Consider the following 13,848-nt stretch of genomic DNA (forward strand, 5'->3'; position numbering starts at 1 on the left):
CAATTGATATTGAAAGATGATATACAGAGGCGTGTGAAATACCTAAGTTTTAATGACATTTATGCAATGGTTATAGATTACCTTGATTCAGGAAATAAGGATGTAAAGTCTGTTTGGCTGGAATTCAGGAACAGTGAGGAATGAACTCACAAGCATGTGTAGTTTACAAGCCCACTCGCAGTAACCACAAAGCGAAATAAATCGTACAAGGGGAAAAAATGCGTGTGAGTGACAAAAATGGCATTAGTCATACGTGATCTTAACTTCCCATCTAAAACTCTCGGTTCCATTGTAAAAACGTTTGGAGAACCAAAATCAAAAAAATCCCACATGTCCCATAAAACATCACGAGGGATATCTTGGTAATTGATTACTCTACTGGTGACTTAATTTTCCTATTTTCTTGGAAACCATCTCTTTAATTGTGAGCATCAGAAAAGGCTTTTTTTTGCCAGCAAGAAATAAATATGTGATTAAGCATTGTTCGTTTCATGTATAAGAACACTGAGACTCCTCTGCACCGCACTTCTTTTGCATTTCTATCGATTTTAACACTAGTGTGTCTTTTGATTCTTCCCAACAAAGTATATGACCTCGCATTCCCTACATGAAACTGCATCTGCCAAGAATACTCCAATTGTTGGAGGGAATCCTGAGGAACTGAATGTACATGTATTTGGAAAGGCAAGGACTGAGTCGGGATTGTTAACATGGCTTTGTGCGTGGGAAATCATGTCTCACAAACTTGATTGAGTTTTTTGAAGAAGTAACAAAGAAGATTGATGAGGGCAGAGTAGTAAATGTGATCCATACGGTCTTCAGTAAGGCGTTCAATAATGTTCCCCGTGGGAAACTGATTGGCAAGGTTTGATCTCATGTAACAGCAGTGGACCTAACACCAACCCTTGTGGTACGTCGCCAGGACCTGGACACCAAGAAGAATATGTTCCATCAACTACAACACCGTTTTCTATTGGCAAGCCAATTACTGATCAAAGCTGCAATCTCTCCCACACTTCCATTCCTCCGCATTTTGTATCATAGCCTATTGTAGGGAAACCTATCGAACAACTTGCTGAAACCCATATACACCACATCAACCGGGTTACTGTCATCTACCTGTTTGGTCACTTTGTCAAAAAAGTCAACAATATTCATTAGGCCTACCCTTCATAAAACCGTGCTGACTGTCCCTGATATGATTATTCTTTTCGAGATGGTCATAAATCCTATCTATAATAACCTTTTCCAACATGTTTCCAACAACTGTAGTGAGACTCACTGGTCTGTAATTACCAGGGTTGTCTCTACGAAACTTTTCGATCAAGGGAAAAACATATGCTATGCTCCATTCCACAGGCACTATTCCTCTAGAAAACGATGATTTGACGATCAATTCCAAAGGCTCATCAATCTCTTAACTTGCTTCCCAGAGGATCCTAGGACAGATCCCATCCAGCCCAGGGGACTTGTCTGGTTTCACACTCTTCAGTATTTCTGTCACCTAATCCTTTTGAACCTCAGAGTCTACTACACTAGACGCAAGTATCTATGTATCTTCGTTGCCAACATTTTCATTTTCTATTGCGAACACGATCGAAAAATATTTATTTAGTGCTTCCTCTATCTCCTCTGAATCCACACAAAACTTCCCACTATTATCCTTGATTGTCCCAAATTTAACTCTCGTGATTCTTAGAGATAATGCTTTAAATATGGAACATTTCTGATGAAGAACTCGAGTTTCCCAAGTCTAATCAAATTACAGGCCTGCTTTGCAAGATAAGATTTCTGAACTTTGAGTAGAAATTGTTCCAGCAGTAAAAGCATTCATAACGTATGGCAGCAAGCCCCGAACATACGTGGGGAAAGCCCAATGGACGTCAAAAGCCACCAACTTAACCACTCGGCTACGACTACTGAGCAGATGGCATCGTTGAGCAATGACCAAATCAGCCGTGATCTCATTGAAAGCTGCCGCTGATTGAGTTAAATGTTTCCATCTCCATTCATACCTTTGCTGTCATTTGTAAGGTGCGAGACACCAATGTAAAAGAAGAAAAGCACAAAGTTTGGAAAAGATATTTGCAGCAAAATTGAGTCAAAATTATTTATTACACGGAAAATCATACTTGGCAATTTGCTAGATCTCTTTGCGAACATGACCAGCAGAGGTAATCAAGGGAGCTATGAAACAAACAAAGGATGGTGACATATTCATTTCTTTTTTTAGCGAACGAAATGGTCTTTCCTGATGGTTACAATGAAAGAGATGGTTCCCAATAAAAGACAGAGATTAAGTCGCTTGTAGATATACTTCAATGTGATACGATTCACTTTCAGCCCCGAATTACCCCAGAGATGGAGGGGGTGAGTTACTTTTCTTCACTCTTCAATTCCACAGCATGGAGGTACAGACATGAAACCGCCAGAGATGGAGTTCTTGAATTGGGAACCAGCGACACTGAAGGAACTAGGCAAAAGTGAGGACTGCAGATGCTGGAAACCCGATTTTAGATCAGAAAATGCTGGAAAAGCACAGCAGCATCTGAGGAGCAGGAAAGTCGATGTGTCTGTTGCCAGTCTTTCTGCGTTCCACAAACAATTTTCGTTTTTGGCTCAGATTTCCAGCAACTGCAGCTATTTGTATTATGTTAACATTCATAATGTTTTGGAAAAACCAATGACCTGCTAGCATCGGAAAATCGGCAGAAGTACTGGTACACCGATATGTTAGCTGAACAATACAACCATTCCATGAGCGGGAATACGATCCGGGCCACGGTGCTGAGAGTACCGAATCTCCACACACTGACTATTATCCTTGATTGTCCCAAATTTAACTCTCGTGATTCTTTTATTCCTGACATTCCGATGGAAAGCCTTAGCGTTAACCCTGATCCTATCTGCCAACGACTTCTCATGTCTCCTCCTGGCTCTTCTCAGCTCTCTTTTTAGGTCGTTCCTGATATCGTTGGAACCCTCGAGCGCTCGAACTGAGTTTTCACGTTTTGTCCTAACATAAGACTTCTTGTTCTTCTTCACCAGGGATTCCACTTCCTTAGTAAACCACGGCTCACGCGTTCTATATCTTCCTCCCTGCCTGACAGGTAAATACTTATCTAGGACACACAGCAGCTTTTCCCACCTCATTGCATCGTGATTTCCCTTCCACCAGCTGAAACTCTTGCTCCGTGGAGTACACCTATCCCTTTCCATCACGAAAGTAAACCTGAGAGAATTGTGATCGCTGTCTCCACAGTGCTTACCTACTACCAAATCTAAAACCTGGCCAGGCTCGTCACCCAGTACTAAATCGAAAGTGGCTTCTTCCCTTGAAGGCATGTTTACATACTGTGTCAGGAATCCCTCCCGCACACACTGCACCAAAACTGACCCATTTATAGTAGTCGTACCATCGTGATCTCAGTCAATATTTGGATATTGTCTTGAGTGTTCCAGAGTTTTTCATTGTCCCACAGTCCAGATGAAGTTTGTATTCCTCACATACGGGAGCGAGAATTCTTTCAATGTCTCAGATCAGTTCCTGTGCCGAGAACATCAGAGTCAATGTCCCTTGCTCTACTCGGACTGACAATTTACACTTCTTCAATCGCCGCTGATTCCATTTCCAAAAGAGTTTCTCAAGATTTCCAAAGCTGGAGCCTAAATTATATGGCGTGCTTCCTAAACGGCACGGTGGCACAGTGGGTAGCACTGCTGCCTCACAGCATCAGAGACCCAGGTTCAATTCCTGCCTCAGGCGACTGACTGTGTGGAGTTTGCACGTTCTCCCCGTGTCTGCGTGGGTTTCCTCCTGGTGCTCTGGTTTCCTCCCACAGTCCAAAGATGTGCAGGTCAGGTGGATTGGCCATGCTAAATTGCCCGTAGTGCTAGGTAAGGGGTAGATGTAGGGGTATGGGTGGGTTGTGCTTCGGCGGGGTGGTGTGGGCTTGTTGGGCCGAAGGGCCTGTTTCCACACTGTAAGTAATCTAATCTAATCTCAACATTTTTCCAACTGACAATATTTTCACAGTGTCTCTTCACAATCCTCTGGCTTGCACCATGTCCAGGGATGAGAAGTCCCATTTGGTGGAGAGAGTTCCTAGACTGGTGAGTTTCACTTTGGAACAAAGATGGTTAAGTGGCAATTTCTGCGGTTGTTTGTAATAATGGGAGAGGGAGCGGTGGGGAATGAGCACTCTGACGAGCAGGAGGAAGTGTTGCCAATGACCAGAGTCAGAGAACAGAGGACAAGGGATTAAGGGAATCTAATGAAAAGCAGCACTTCTGCTCAGGGCGTTCAATAACAACTGCAGAAACCCGATGTGTCGAGCAGTGTATCTGGAAAGAGAAACAGAGATAATGTTTTAAATGTGGAGCATTTCTGATGAAGAACTCGAGTTTCTCAAGTCTAATCAAATGACAGGCCTGGTTTGCAAAACAGGCGTTCTGAACTTTGAATTGTTCCAGCAGGAAAGCATTCATAACGTAGTCAGCAGGATTCGAACCTACGTGAGAAATGCCCAATGGATTCGCAAATCCATCGCCTTAACCACTCGACCATGACTACAGACAGCCGCGCGCCCTGAGCACTGACCAAATCATCCATGATCTTATTGAAAGCTGCCGCTGACTTGAGTTAAATGTTTCCATCTCCATTCATACCTTTGCTGTCATTTGTGAGGTGCGAGACACCAATGTAAAAGAAGAAAAGCACAAAGTTAGGAAAAGACATTTGCAGCCAAACTGAGTCAAAATTATTCATTGAAAGGAAAATCACACTTGGCAATTTGCGAGATCTCTTTGCGAACATGACCAGCAGAGGTAATCAAGGGAGCTATTGATCTGAGTATTCTTGGACATGAAACAAACAAAGTTTAATGACATATTCATTTCTTTTTCTGGTGAAGGAACCGATCTTTCCAGATGCTCACAATGACAGAGATTTTTCCCAATTAAAGAAGGCAAATAAATCCCATCTCACGCTGACACCATCGTGAGCGCTGCTGTTTCACAATGCCACAGAGTCAGAGTCAATTCCCGCCTCAACAACCTAATGTGTGGAGTTTGCACATTCTTCCCGTGACTGCGTGCGCTTGCTCTGGTTTTGTCCTATGGTCCAAAAATGTACCGGTTAGTTGAAATGGCCGTGCTAAATTGACGGGGTTAAAGGAGAGGAATGCAATTGTGCTCGGGCCGGTCGGTGTGTTACATATGTTCCATCGGGAGTTACCTCACACAAGGAAGTAACCAGTGCTGCAGACGGTCATATAATCCGAGTTCCAAGTCCCGGAGTCAGAGACACTCAGTGCCCTGTGTGTACCTACAAGGAACAGCTGTGCATGGGGTTTACAGGGTAACTGAACTGCATGAATGCAGCTCGATGGTTGTCTGTCTGCTTCTCCTCTCTAGTTTTCTGTGCAGTCCGTGCGTGCAATCTTGTCAACTACGTTTGTCCGGCACAAGATGAGCATTGGTCACTTGTCTCTGAGAGACGGTGTTGGTTTATGTGTTGTCATAATTCCGAGTGTAAGGAGGAATCTGGCTGTCAGTTCCCAGAAACTTACTTTAATAAATGGAAGCGTGCTTTTTAACTTGCCGCGTGGCATATACTCGTTGCAAAGTTCATGCACTGTGAATCACTTTGCGGGACTATCCAATTTTGGCAAATAATTTGTGTGTCAGTCACGAGTTGCCACGACGAGCTCTCCCTAGTAGCAACACGGACAAATGGCAAGAACTACAAATTCGATTAGAGCTGCAAGGTTAATCTGTCAGGGCAAACAGAGGGACCAGAAGATTTCTGGGTGTGCGGCAATCACCCAAGGTACATTTTCATAATAAAGTCTGTGCATCAGTAGAATCTGGGACCAAAGTAGTCTATGTTGGTTATTCATATTCCAGACAACTTGCGTTTTTCCCCGTTTACTCTGAAAGTGAATAGACATAGTTATTTCACCGTTATTTCGAAAGAAGATTCTGCATTGAATCTGTTCACCGTTTTTTGATGCTGTGGCAAAAAGGTGGGCAATCGCGATGTGAAACGTTGCTATACTTTCATTTCCTTCATTACTGTCCTGGTGAGGGAGAAAGGTGATTGGCTCTCTCGATCAGATGGGGGCACCGGCGCATTGATGGCCTAATTTAATCACGGATATACTTGGAAATGTTCACTTTTAATGGTTCGTTGTTGTGTTTTGTTTTATGATACTTGAGCACTTTCTGGGACTTGGCAATACACTAAATCTCTAGTAGGTTTGGAATTGCCTCGCTATTATTTGTGGGAGCAGTTCATGTCAGAGACGACTCACAGTGCCTCACAGACAGCACTTAGGCTTCGGTGTGTCTGATCATGGTACTGCCTTTTCAGTTTTGATTCTGTTCCACGTTAAGAGCTGTCAGTTTTTGGATTCGGTGTGTCTGATCATGGTACTGCCTTTTCAGTTTTGATTCTGTTCCACGTTAAGAGCTGTCAGTTTTTGGATTCGCTGGAGAGCAAAGTGGGTAAAGCAATATGTGAGGTATTTTTCTTCAGCCAAAATCTTTGATGGCGAACTTGGGAAAGTGTCAAGAAGAATGGTCATTGGCAGCAAATATCCGGAAAACCTTCATCTCTGGATCGGTTGGGCTCATCCACCTTCCAAACAAAATAGCCAGACTCGCTGGCTGAGTAACAAACAAAATGCGTTTTTTTGCAAATGGTGTATTCAAACCGTTGCCGGTGGCTGGAGCATCTCAGACTTGTCGAGAATGGAAACAAATCCCGCGATCCAACTTGCCCTTGCTGAATAGATAACCGAAATTAATCCATACATTTCTGCCAATATTTGTGCCTTATCTCTCCGAGGTCTTCCTGTCTATACACCCATTCAGATGACTTTGAAATGTTATGAGTTCACCAGACTCTGCCACTAAATGTGGCAATTCATTCCACACACACAAAGGTTCTGTGTGAAAAATATGTGTCCCTCACATCCCTTTTAAATTTTTCCTCTCTCACATTAAACATTTGCAATGTAGATTTGAACTCGTGTGTCTTGTGAAGAAGTTCTCCCTGACTATTTACTCTGTCTGTCTTCCTCATGATTTTATAAGCTTCTGTGAGGCCATATCTGAGCACTGAAACTCCTGGGAATCTGACGAAGCCTATTCAGTTTCGTTCTCATGTCCAAGCACGGCAAAACTTGCAAATCCTTGTAAAGGTTTTCTAAACTTACACTTGCAAGAAGTGTGTCCAGCTGCAGCACTTGTTTGACCGCATGGCCGCTCTGGAGCTGCGGGTGGACTCACTCTGGAGTATCAGCAATTCTGGAGAGTTATGTTGCCTGCCAGGTGCTCAGGCTAGGGATGTCGCCCATCGGCTGAAGAGCATTCGAAAAGGGGATCGTGAACAGCCAGTTGTCTTGGTGCATACAGGCACCAACGAAAAAAAACGAGATGAGGACCTGCAGGGAGAATTCAAGGAGCTAGGAGAGAAATTAAAGAGGAGGATCTCAAAGATAGTAATCTCGGAATTACTGCCGGTGCCATGTGACTGCCAGCGTAGAAATGAATAAAAAAACGGCACAGTGAACACGTGAGTTGAGGAATGGTGCTGCAGGGCGGGTTTCAGATTTGTTGGATTTTGTGACCGGTTCTGGGGAATGTGAGACTATAAGAAAATTGACGATCTTCATCTGAACCAGACGGGAACGCATGTCCTTTTGAGAGTTTTTGCTACTGCTGTTGGGGAGGTTTTATACTAATGTGGCAGGGGGCTGGGAACCACAAGATTAAACAAGTCGGCAGTGAGATGGAAACTGGAAACGCTAAGAATCTGGTCGATAGCATTAATAATGGGAAACGTAGGCAGAGAGCAGATGAATGCAAAAGAACTCGTGGCCTGAAATGCATCTACTTTAATACATGGAGTATAGACAGATGAACTTAGGGCTTAGGTTGGTGCCTGGGAATATGACGTTATTGCGATTCTCGGGGAATGTGTCTGTGTGTCTCTTTCTGTGGGAGACACGACGTGGGTAATAACACAGTGTGACTATGTCAAACTTCAATCCCATTGATGTTTCATCTAAGATCAAAGCGAGAACCTCACTGCCATTTGCACTGGAAACATCAGAACACATAAGGTTATGGACCAAAGCTGGAAACTGGGAGTAGAATAGATGAATGTCTTTAAACCAGACTGCACCATGGGCCAAATTGGATTTTCCATTCGGCAAAACTTGAAGACGAGTAGAAACCAATCTGCAGTGGAACTGATCAGAAATGAAATGGAAAATCCATTTCATTGAGAATAAGTGCAAGAGCGTCTGTCTTCATTCCGTGTAATCTCGTAGTTAGGATTTGGAACTCTAACTGCAATAGCGTTGGTTCTATTCTTGGACAGGGAATGAATGTTTTATTGTGTAAATATATCGAGGTACCAGTATTTCTTACCACTGGTCCGAACCTGGTAATGCTTGGTTTTGAGCCAGGTTATCAAAAATCAAAAAGATACAGGTTTTGGAAATATGAACTAAAAACGAGAATTGATAGAGAAACCCGCTACAACTGGCAACATCTGTGGAGAGAAACAGATTTTTTTTTCTTAAGATGGACAGGAAACAAGTTAGTTATAGATTTCTAGATTATACTGTTGGGCAAATGATAATCTTACGTGTCGAATCAGGATATTTATCAAAATCACTCTTGAGCTTACAAACATCGAATTTACAATCTTAAAAGGACTTAATCCGCTGTCAAGCTACTTTCATTTTCCTGAGCTGGTGGAAGGCTATGTTTTAATGGCTACATTTCCTTTTAGTTCCCGTTATTTAGCTGTCACGCCGAATGGAGAATTGTTTCTTTCAGTGTCTACCACAATATGTGTCTTTGTTTTTTCTATATTTGTCTCTGTATCCTCCTGGGCCTTTTTCACATTCTCCGACTCTCTGGCTGTCCATATCCCTCATTTACCATTTCTGCTCTTGAAAAGCCTGACATTCAGAGACAGTTTGAGATTCGAACTGCTGAGAGGCTTTCTGACTCCTGGCTGGAGTCGGTCGAAGTAGTCTCACATTCTCTGGATAATGCGTCTGTCACTTCGACCTGAGACAAGGAGATATTTCTTCCTCAAAATCTAAAGACCCTTTCGAAGTTAAAGTTGAGTTCCTTATCCAACAGAAAAAGAAAGTAATTACATGATAGCTGAAGAAGAACAAGGATGCATTTACTGTTGGTCTACAACAAATGAATGGTGACAGCAGAGAATGAGGGTGATCATGTCGTGGTGTCAGTGCAATTACCACAAAAGTTCCCGGGAATGCTGCAGTGCCTCCTGCCTCACCACTTAATTTCCCCAAAACTGGGAAAGAAGGAATGAGAATAAGAGGATGAGAAGCAGAAATGCTTGTGGAACTGCGGGAAGAATCTCCAGGTTAAAATAGTAGTTAAAAAGAGCAACCTACACTACTGGATTTAAACCAGGAAAATGAAGCCAGAACGCGAAATCAGAATGGACAGCAATTCAAACAGGACACTGAGTTTCTCGATCAGCAACACAAAACTTGTGAGAAATAACGAGCTTTCAATACAATGAGCAGGCACCAGTGTGATGGGAGGTGCTTTCACCAGCTAAGCCATGGCACCACGTTAAGAGCCAGATTTCTCGTTCATATGTGCAATGCCTGAACCACTTGATCACAGGAATTCGAAAACGCGTTTTCTGTATTAATGTTGCTCAGTATGAATGGCAATCGAACTCTGCTTGCGCAAAAACAGACGTTTCAATACTGAGCATGCCCCACTAAAAAGGCACAGAAAAAGACACTATCCTCTTGCATTGGCATCCAACAGATATTTTCGTCTGTTTAAACTGACAGAATAAAGAGGATGTGCTCATCTTCTCTCACGTCCCATTAACCACGTTAATACACACGCAGGAATTTTCAAACCAAGATGAACAGGCTCATTGTTGTGAATTGACAGCAGTGGTGTGTGAGTCATTGCGAACAGTGAGCAATAAATGCTGAACCAATAGCACTGACACTGAGCCTTGCACCATCAGCTCCACACTCACATCTTGTGTCATGTCTCCTAGGCATCAGTGCATTTGACTTTAATTATTCTACCCTGCACCTCTCCTCAATTTATTCCGACCGCTTGCAGTGTCGAATTTGAACATGCAATTATTAGAAATGCATTTCTGGGACACAGTTGTCTTTCAATGAGATAAGATTCACTGCCCATCCCTAATTATTCCAAAGATGTAGGGGACGAGTTACTTTTGTTAACTCCTCAAATCCTTAGTATGGAGGTACTGACAAGAAACCGCTAGAGATGGAGTTCCTGGATTGCGGAGAGCAGACCGACCCCAAACTGCAAACGTAACTCACCCAGGGAAGAGCAGATGGACCCCACTCTGTCAATGTAACTCAACCAGGGGACAGAAGTCTGACATCACACGATCATTGTATCTCAACGAGGAAATTATGGCCTTACCGCACTCTGTTAATGTAACTCACCCAGGGAAGAGTAGACTGACGCCACTCTGTCAATGTTAGTCATCCAGGGAAGAGCAGACTGACCCAACACTTTATATGTAACTCACCCAGTAAATGGCAGACTGACACCACTCAGAGAAGAGCAGGCTGTACCCATTCTGTCTCTGTCACTCATCAGGGAAAGAGCAGGCTGATCTGATTCTGTCAATGAAACACAAGCAGGGAGACGAGCCTGACCCCACTCTGTCAAAGTGACTCACTCAAAGAAGAGAAGACTTATTCCATTCTGTCTATGTGAATCATCCAGCGAAGACAGTAATGAAACCATACTTGCTGTTAAACTCAGACAGAGAAGAGCAGACTCTCACGATTCTGAGAAAGTAACACGCCCGTGGAGGAGCAGACTGACACCACTCTCTTAACGTAGATCACCCAGGGAAGAACTGACTGAGTGCACTCTGTGATATTACTCACTCAGAAAGGAGCAGACTGACCCCATTCTGTTAATATGACTCTCCCAGGGAAGAGCAGATGAAGCCCAATCTGTCAATTTGACTCAACCAGGGAAGAGCACTCTGACCTCACGTGATCACATTAACACAGCTAGGAAATTGCAGACTGACCGCATTCTGTCAATGCAACTCACCCAGGAAAGAGCAGATTGATCCCATACTGTCCAAATAACTCACTCCGTGAAAAGCAGACTGATGCCACTCTGTCAATGTAACTCGCACAGGAAAGAATAGACTGATGCCACTCTGTCAATGTAACTCACTGACGGAAGAGCAAACTGACGCCATTCAGTCAGTGTTACTCACCGAAGGATGGGCAGACTGACCCCATACTCTCAGTGTAACTCAGCAGAATGATCCCACACGGTCAATATAAGTCATTCACTGAAGAGCAGTCTGACCCCACTCTATAAATGTAATTCACTCAGGGAAGAGCAGACTGATCCCATTCTGTCTATGGCACTCACCCAATGAATGAACACTAACCCCACTCTACCAATGTAACTCGCAGAGAAGAGCAGACGGAAGCCAGACTGTCAACATAAAATATCGAGGGAAGAGAACACTGATCCCGCTCTTTCTGTTTCACTCAGGCAGGGAAGAGCAGACTGTCAGCACTCTGTGAAAGAAATTCGCCCAGGGAAGGGCAGACTGACCCTACTGTATCTGCGTGACTGACACAGGTAAGAGGAACAAATCAAATCTGTCAATGTCTCTCCCTCAGGGAAGAATACCATGACCCCACTCTGTCTATTTAAGTTCACAAAAATCCTCTGAAGTACGTCCTATCCAGACACTCTCCACATCACTGTCTCTGTAACCGTGTGCGTTCAATAGCGAATCCAAATAACCTGCAAATGTTTAGAATGTGGCAGCAAACCAGAGCTACCACACAGAAATTGGGCGAATGTGCAAACTTCCATCAGGCAGTCACCTAAACCTGGAATGGAAACCAAACCCGACAGCAGTCGTGATAATAAAATGTCAGAACAGAAACCCACCAAAAAGAATTGCGTCACTGTGTGTTGCAACGATTCTGAGTATTAATTAAGCCTGTAGTTAATTTCCATTTTCATCACTGCCAACCTTCTTCAAAGCAAAGCACGCACTTGCTTTTTTCAGACTTCTGATATCCCGCTTTCATCCCGCTTTTTACCTAATCATATTCTGACTTTACAAACTACGTCATAACAGGTTTGCAACTGCAGAATGAGCTTTGTTCCGTTCCCCACTGATGTTGAGAGTAGTAATACAGCATATTCGGGTAGGACTTGATGCGCTTGCGGGTGGTGTATTCGCGGCATTATGGCTTCTTTTTTTCGTTTTCGGTCTACTATTTCGAGTTCATTGCGCTGACTTCTGAAGAAGACTTTTTGGAGTCAAATGGGTAACTGTGATTTCTCTCGGAAGACAGTTGTAAATTAGGTTGAACATTCTCAGCTTGACTTTCAACTGATCCTAAAAAAAATTCATCACCTGCTTGGAAATGTATTGCATTGCTTCTTGTTTTGCTAAATTCCATCCCCCAGCCCCCACTCCCGAACATCCAAATTTCACGATAGTTCGACAAATGTTTTGAAACTGATTCGTGTTGGAAGTTGGTGGCTTTTTGTGTCTCGACATATAATTTATTCAATTAGACGTCTTGAAATGACTTCGGATTTTTCACAGTTGAAAATTCACTTTCGATTGAATGCAAAGCTCAAGCTCCTCGAAATTCTGCTAAGAAATCAATGACTTTTGTAGGATTCAACGCTGTGAACAGGATTCGAATCTGTGCAGGGAGACCCCATTGGATTTCGAATCCAACGCCTTAACCTCTCGGCCATCACAGCTACAGAAAAGCTGCCAATTTTCATAGTAAAAGAACTGAATTCATGAAATACGCAATTTGTTTGAAGAACAAATTGTCAAGACACAAAGATTTCGCCAATTCCTTTGCAGAGACCCAGTCGAATGTTACCTTAACAGATTGACAGGCTTTCACCGCAAACTAGATTCTGACACAGCTGAAGTTGTGGGAATGATTCTTCGTCGAATTCTAGAGTCACGGATGTACACCACATGAAGAGAGGATCATTGTTTCACTGCGTCCGATCGACTTTGACTCAATTGCTCATCATCTGGTGCCAAAGTTGTTTTTTAATGTTCATCAAAATATGGTATTAGAAATATTGATGCTAAGTCCATAAACTCTAGCGACATTCGTAAAAAAAAATCGGAATTTGAAAGAATGCAGAACCAATTTACAGGAATGGATCCAGCAACTAATCCGTAAGTTCTGACAAATGGGAATGAACTTGTGAGCACATGAGAGGAAGATTGACCGAAGATTTGGAACTTGAAATCGTCTTGACGGAATTATTTGCAAGGTTTTTGCGGTTGTACTAGAGTCATCAAGTCCTTGAACAATACAACACGGAAAGTGGCCCTTCTTTCCAACTTGACCATGGTGGACAGTTATCCTACATTAATAGGCCCCATTTGCCAACATTTGGCCCACATCCCTCTAAACCTTGTTACTCCTATATCCATCCAGATGCTATTAAATGTTACAGTTGTACCAGTCTCCAACAATTTCTCTGGCAGCTCATTCTGGACACGACTGAAAAAGTTGCCCCTGACGTCCCTTTTAAATCCTTACCCATTAATCTTAAAACGATGTTTTCTAAATTTTGACTTCCTCACCAGCAGGAAAACACCTTGACGAGTCAACCTATCCATGTCCCTCATGATTTAATAAATAGCAACGATTTGACTTTATCATACTTGTCAGGAGGGAAATGTGTGGAGATTATTTGTCGAAGGTTTGACGTAGAAAGTCTGATGTGCAGATTTTTAGAATTGCATCT

At 43.0% G+C, this 13,848-nt stretch overlaps 2 non-coding genes across 2 annotated transcripts; both read right to left on the bottom strand.

Annotated features, from left to right (window-relative positions):
* Window positions 1-4,490: 4,490 nt before the first annotated feature.
* trnaa-ugc (transfer RNA alanine (anticodon UGC)) lies at window positions 4,491-4,573 on the bottom strand. Its single transcript has one exon. It is a non-coding gene; the product is annotated as a tRNA-Ala (tRNA).
* An 8,176-nt stretch (window positions 4,574-12,749) lies between these two features.
* On the bottom strand, window positions 12,750-12,831 carry trnas-cga (transfer RNA serine (anticodon CGA)). The gene has a single exon. It is a non-coding gene; the product is annotated as a tRNA-Ser (tRNA).
* Between the last annotated feature and the right edge of the window lie 1,017 nt (window positions 12,832-13,848).

The sequence above is a fragment of the Chiloscyllium punctatum genome, chromosome 52 (genome assembly GCF_047496795.1).
Source record: "Chiloscyllium punctatum isolate Juve2018m chromosome 52, sChiPun1.3, whole genome shotgun sequence".
In the NCBI taxonomy this organism is placed as follows: domain Eukaryota; kingdom Metazoa; phylum Chordata; class Chondrichthyes; order Orectolobiformes; family Hemiscylliidae; genus Chiloscyllium; species Chiloscyllium punctatum.